Source organism: Heloderma suspectum, chromosome Z (genome assembly GCF_057233095.1).
Source record: "Heloderma suspectum isolate Gila_16-S chromosome Z, 16-S_ref, whole genome shotgun sequence".
Taxonomy (NCBI): Eukaryota; Metazoa; Chordata; class Lepidosauria; order Squamata; family Helodermatidae; genus Heloderma; species Heloderma suspectum.
Window position 1 is genome coordinate 3,637,249 of NC_139476.1, and position 7,230 is coordinate 3,644,478.

A 7,230-nucleotide genomic window follows, 5' to 3' on the forward strand; every position below is an offset into this window, starting at 1 on the left:
AGTAAGCTTTAGAATTTGCTCTTTTGAATAATGAGTGTTATCCCTAGGCCTTATTTGGTTTCTCTGCATTATTTTTTCTGTTGCCCCACCCCCATACACACACACACACATACACACACACACTTTTTGCTCTTGATTTCTGATCCTCCCTTTTCGCTCTCTGTTTCTGACACCCCCCTTTTTGCTCTCTCTGGTCACAACACAGGGGTAACATTTCTCAGTACGGTAAACCAGGGGTTCCCCAACATTATGGGCACCTCCAATACCGCCCAGGAAGAAGGTCCCACTGTGGCACTCACAGACACCCATAAAACTTTTTTTCAAATGTTAATGTCCCCCACATTTTAAAAATATACGTACATGGATTTGCATATATACATATGAATACAACTTTCTAGCAATTATACATGGGCTTCAACAAAAGCAGACCAAATATCCAAGGAAGTATCCATTTGGAGGTGGCGTCTATATGCCACCCATTCAAATATTGAAAGCACTGTAAGGCCCTCATTCCATTGCATTACAGGAGGTGAGTGTTTATTCTTGCATTGTTGTAATATTAGTCTTTTAGCTGTCAAAAGGGCACAGAGAATCCACTTATGCTGATCGTTTGTTAATTTCCACAAAGCAGGTAAATAATTTTTAAAAGCATGTACATCAGTGAATGGTAAAGACTGTTCCAGGCCAAAATTTATCAGTGTAATAACCTCCCCGCAAAATGAAGTAACTACTGGACATTGTCACATGTTTCAAAGAAGCATTAGCTGTACCGCGCTGCCAGCACTTAGCCGAATTAGACAATCCCTTATTGCGGTGCGCAATAGACACAAAACAAAAGTTTCTGCTGAATAAGACGCAGCCTAAGATCTGCAGATGTGACAGGTGGACACCAAAGCAGCGATCCACTGATTAGGCATTTTGTGATGGTGCCCACAGCAGTTTCTCAAATTCCCAAATGTGCCCTTCGGTCCAAAAAGATCGTGGGCCTTTTTTCCTAAACGACTGTGCCCTAGAACAGTTGGTTGACCAGTTCACCAGAGGGCACTTCAACCTCAATGTTGCAGCTCAGGTACTAGTAAGGGATGCATATATCACTGAAATGATTAGAAACAGTGAAAACAGAGCTATCAAATTTAATTTATACGCAAGTGGGAAATTGCCTAGGAAGTTCAACACAGTCACATTTTACCTCAAAAGAGGAAACTTCTCAAACATGAGGGAACTGGTAAAAGGAAGTTGAAAGGGGGAGTCAGGAGGGTCACATATCTCCAGGACACTTGGCAGGAGGGGTGGGGGTGTTACTCCAATCAACATTAATTGAAGCTCAGCTAGTCTCTATACTGCAGGTCAGGAAAAGTTGCACTGATGTCACTAACCTGGTTAAAAAGCAGTGTCAAGGAAGCCTTTAGAGAAAAGAAGGCTTCCTTCAGGAAATGGAAGTCTTGCCCAAATGAGGAGAACAAAATGGAACACAAACTTGCACAAAGAAAATGCAAGGTGAAAAAAAGGAGGCAATAAAGGGATTTTGAGGAGCATATCGCTAACAACATCAAGGCCAACAATAAAGAATTCTTTAAATATATCAGAAGCAGGAAAACAGCCAGGGACGTAGCTGTACCCCTGGATGACAATGGAGTTAAAGGAGTGCAAAAGGAAGATAAGATTTCAGAGAAGGGGAATGAATTATTTGTGTCTGTCTTCACTGCAGGAGATGTGAGGCAGATATCAGTGTCTGAACTGATATTTTCAGGAAGGGAGTCTGAGGGACTAAAGCAAATAGTGGTGATGAAGTTCTAGGCCTAGAAATCCCATCAGGCCTAGCCAATATAGCCAATGGGGAGAGATGATGGGAGTTGTAGGCCAAAACATCTGGAGGGCCACAAGTTGCCCACCCACGGCTTAGGCCTTATTGACAAATTGACAACAAACAAATCATTGGGCCCAGATATTACCTGAGAGTTCTTAAAGGGCTTAAAGATGAAATTGCGGATCTTTCAACAACATGTATCTTTTCCTCTGTACCACATATACACTGATGGGGTGTTAACTGATAACAGGATCTTGGGGTTGTGCTGGACAGCTCGATGAAGACATGTGCCCAGTGTACAGCTTCTGTGAAAAAGGGAAATTCCGTGCTGGCAATCATTACGAAAGGAATTGAAAATAAAACTGCCAATATGCCTGTATACAAATCTATGGTGTGACCATACTTGGAACGTCATGTACCTTTCTGGTCACCTCATCTCAAAACATGACGGAGGTGTATAAAATTATGCACGGGGTGGAGAAAGGGAAGAGGGAGAAAAACTCTCATAATACCAGATTCCAAAGGGGTCCGCCGAGGCAGCTGAATGGCGGGAGATTTAGAGTAGCTCAGAGGAAGAACTTCTTCACGCAGTGCTTAGTTAAACCATGGAATTTGCTGTCATAAGATGGAGTGATGGCCACCAATTTGGATGGCTTTAAAAGGGGGATTAGATAAATTCCTGGAGGAGAAGGCTATCAATGGTTATTAGTCCTGATGGCTCTATGCTACATGAGGTATCAGAGGCAGTATGCCTATGTACACCAGTTGCTGTGGAACATGGGCGGGAGGGTGCTGTTGTGCTCATGCCCTGCTTGTGGGTTTCCCATTGGGGCATCTATGGGAACTGAATGCTGGACTAAATATGCCTTTGATCTGATCCAGCAAGGCTCTTCTGATGTTCTCAATCACTCTGAGTCTCCAGCACAGAAAGTCTTCCCTTCATCTGCTACTGATCCTTTTTTTTTAACTGGTCATGGCAGGGATTGAAGCTGGAACATTTTGTCTCTCCCCAAGGTTTCTGTTTTAGTGTGCGTGTGCAAAGGCTAATGCCTTCACACCCTGGGTGTCGGCTTCCCAGACGCTGCTGGCTGCTGTCATCTAATAGCCCCTTTATCTACATGCCATTATATAAATTGGAGCACTGTGTGAGGTATGCGTGGGAACCTCGAGCACTCTTGGCCATGTGCCGTTAAGCCTTGGTCCACATCTCTCCCATTTCCCCAACCATCCACCCACCTGTGTCACGCTAAGTACAGCTGTGGCAACCACCAGCGCGTTCTCACATTGCGTTGTAAGGCTCTTGCCTAGATCCAGATTGCCCAATCAACCCACACATCTGATTGGGCAATGTAGACAATGCTTCAAAGAGCAAGCGATGGACAGATGCCCAGTTGGAAAGTTTCCTTTCCCCAGTGAGAGTTGGTGCTGTAGAGCCCTGCTGGAACAGCCGAAGGGTCCATCTTGTCCAGCATTCTGTTCACACAGTGGCCAGCCAGCTGCCCACAGGAAACCCACAAGAAGGACATGAGGGCAACAGCACCCTCCCGAACATGTTCCCCAGCACTGGTGTACATAGGGATACTGCCTCTGATGCTGGAGGTAGCACATAGCCATCAGGACCGGTAGCCATCGATAGCCTTCTCCTCCTCTTCGTTCCCCCAGTCAAACAACTGTTCACTGGGGGAACAGGGATGGAGTTAGGGGAAGGGTTATGGACATATGAGGAACGCTTGAGGGCTGGATTTGTCCCCCAGGCCTGAGGTTCCCACTCCCTGCCCTAAATATACGAAAGCTAATCCAAGTCAGACTGTTGGTCTATCTAGCCTAGAGCTTCTTAAATTCATGCCCCCCCTTGAGACCGCTGACAATGACTGTGGCCCACCAGTCATAAAATGGCAGCCTGGGACAGAGCCAGACACAAAATGGCAGCAGATGGAGGCAGAATTTGGCACTAACAGACTGAAATTACTGATATAATTTTATGTTGCTTCCCAATCCCTCTTTAGACATTGCTAAATTCTTTGCCACATATATTTCTTTGTAGCAGAGAGTTCCAAAATTCAGCTTTCCTCAACTGAAGTACAGAAATGGGCTCTGGAAGTATCATGGCTCAGCCTCCCTATTTCAGGCTGAATTTGCTCATCCAGACACTCTAACCGGTGGACTTTTGCTTATATGTTGTTTTCCTCCTTCCCCTGCGTGCCGCTCGAAGCAGTCTTACTCATCTCTTGTTATTTCTTCTCCCCTTCTCCTTTCACATTTAACTTCTAATTTCTCCCCCCACACTGCCAGTTTCTTTCATCCCCCTCCTACTGGAGATCCTGGGTGGATTACAGCACTGAGCCCCACCCAAAAGTAGGTTAAGTGTGCAACCCTATGCAAGTTCAGTCAGAAAAAAAAGTCCTACAACTCCCAGCAGGAATACTGGGAGTTGTAGGACTTTTTTTCTGACTAAACATGCATAGGGTTGTAGGACTTTTTTCTGTCTAAACATGCATAAGGGTTGGACCTTAACAGACCCAGCAGTGGTCCCCAGCTCACCGTTTGATAAACACTAATTTAGCCTCACATATTATTATCTTTATTTATTTATAGACCTCTCTATATCCAGTAAGATTCAGTAATTGTAATTATGTGTTGTAGTTGTTTTAACTGTTTTTTAATTGTTTTTATGAATGTTTTTGCAATTATTCTGCAATTTACTTGTATTTAATATGTAACATAATGTATTTTAATTTTTTTTTTCATTTTCTTGTAAATCACTTAGAGACATTATTAAATATGGGCAGTCGTATATAAATATATTAAATAAATAAATGCTTTCCCAGTTTTCTTTCCTGATAAAAAGAGAAAAAGACTCAAAAGACAAAATCAAAATATTTAAATTCAAGGGGTGCCGATAAAACGTGGCTAGTGATTCAGGAAAAGCTTGTTTAAATAAAAATGTCTTTCGCGGACACTAGAAAACAAAACATGGCCACCTGCCTGACATCAACAGGCAGGGAGTTCCACAGAGAGGGAGCCAGTACACTGAAGGCTGTACTCCAAGTGAGCTCCAGACAGACTGTGGGTCTATGTGGAACCACCAGGAATGCCTCATCGGATGAGCTCAGTCACCAGGCGGGCTAGTAAGGGAAAAGGCGCTCTCTCAGGTATCCTGGTCCCAAGCTGTTTAGGGCTTTATCCACCAATAACAAAACCATACACTTGGTCCAGTAGCAAATAGGCAGCCAGTACAATTCCTTCAGCAATGGTGTTGCATGCAAAAATGCGGCAGCCCTTGACAACAGCCAAGTTGCTTCATTCTGCACTAGCTTCCAGACCAACCTCAAGGGCAGCCCCACATAGAGCGTGTTGCAGTAGTCCAGTCTTGAGGTTACTAGTGCCTTACCACTGTGGCCAAGCTGTCCCTGTCCAAAAGAGGCCGTAGTTGGCATACCCATCAAAGCTGGTAGAGGGCACCTTGTGGCTACTTGGGCTTCCAGCAACAACGATGGATCCCCAAACTACGAACCTGATCTTTCAGAGGGAGTGCAGTCCCATTCCGGAACAGACAATATGCCTATCTCGTAGACTTGGGAACCTCTAACTCACAGGGCTTGGCTTCACCTTATTGGCCTGCATCCAGCCCATTGTTGAGGCCAGCCACTGATCCAGGACTTGCACAGCCTCACCCGATTCAGATGTCACAGGGAGACAGAGCTGTGTGTCAACAGCACAGTGACGGCGCTTTGCTCCAAATCCCCTAATGACTGCTCCCAGTGGCTTCATAGAACACTGGGGACCAGATGGTAGCCTGCAGAACCCCATAGCCCATTTGCTAGGGGGCTGAGTTACAGTCACTCGCTGTTACTGTCTGAAACCAACCCCACATACTGCTAGGGAGTATTCTTGGTCCTACTTTTGCTTCTGTGGTCAGGGGTATGTTTCAGGCCTGAAGCCAGCCTAAAAGGGTGTGTGTGTGTGGGGGGGGAAGGCAGTTTATCTGGTTTCCAAGCCTTTTAAAGACAAAACTGGAAACAGTTTTTTAATTATTTTGTAAAAAAAAATAGGGGCCAGAGAATTTTTTTTGGAGGGAAGGCTGCCCCCAGTCCCCCCCCCCACAACTACAGGCCCGGCACTTTTAAAAACATACGTGGCCTTTTCCAACCATTAACTTGTCTAAGCATTGTTATGCTTTTATAACAATGTATTGTTTTGAGATTTGTTGTAAAGCTCTTCAGGATTTTTAAAATGGGAGGCGGTCTATAAATATTCTAAAATAAATAAAATAAATTTCATCCGTGCCCAGGAAGATCATTCAGGGGTAGGTGACGTGGTGCCCTCCAGATGTTTTGGATGACAACTCCCATGGTAAATGGTCAGGGATTGTGGGGGTTGTCTTCCAGATGTTTTCAACTACACCAAGTTGTTTCTCTCTGTTCTACTGCATATTCCAGCATTCTCCATCAATAAATGTGTCAGACTACAACTCCATAACCCCAGTCAGCAGTAGTCCAACATATCTGGGCAGTGCCAGGTTGAAGGCTGTCTGGGCTGCATCCAGTTTGGACTACCAGCATACAGGCACCAGTGCTAATAGGGACCAGAAAAAACAGCTGTAAGGCTGGAAACCAAACTCAATAAAGAAACAGCTGCACCAATTCAGTTTCCAATATGTTTCGACACTTGGTCTTTATCAAGGGAAAAACTCTTGGAGATTCTTTTAGAGGATTCCCTTTCCAACATGTCGAAACACATTGGGAATTCAGTTGGTGCAGCTGTTTCTTTTTTGACTTTGACTACCAGCATACACGCTACCTGGGTCTGTCTTCGGAAATATCACCAGAAATGTCCACAAGTTCAGAATGCGGCAGCAGCAAGGGTGTTAGATGGTGGTCATCCCTGGGAGCATTGCACACCCACGTTGCCACAGCTCCCCTAGTTGCCACACCACTCTCCATCAATTTCGCTGAGAACAGAACCAGGTCCTTTGGCATGCCAAGCAGGTGCCCTCCCACGGAGCAACAGACGTGCTGTCATTGTCCACAATGAAAATAAATGGGTACTTCACAGCCTCGTGATGTTCTTGGAGCACAAACAGGTTGCAAAACAGGTTGTGTTTCCCTGTGTGTGTGTGGGGGGCAATTTAGGCCATGATGCATGCCTTTGATGTGCCACATAAATCCATAATCCTCATCATCCAATGGCCTTCCCCCATGCCCTTTTCCTGTAGGTTTTCGGGAATCTATTGCCAAGCAAGTTTCCGTTCTGGAAGATAAAATCTTGAGACATGATGGCCCACTGGCTCAGACAGGTTTAGAAATGGATTAGCCAGATCCATGCATCAGAAATGGATCAGCGGCTATTGGTCATGTGGCCTATGACAAAATGTTGAAGTGTGGAGTGTTCCTGCTTAGTGTTGCAGCCAGCCAGCAAGCCAG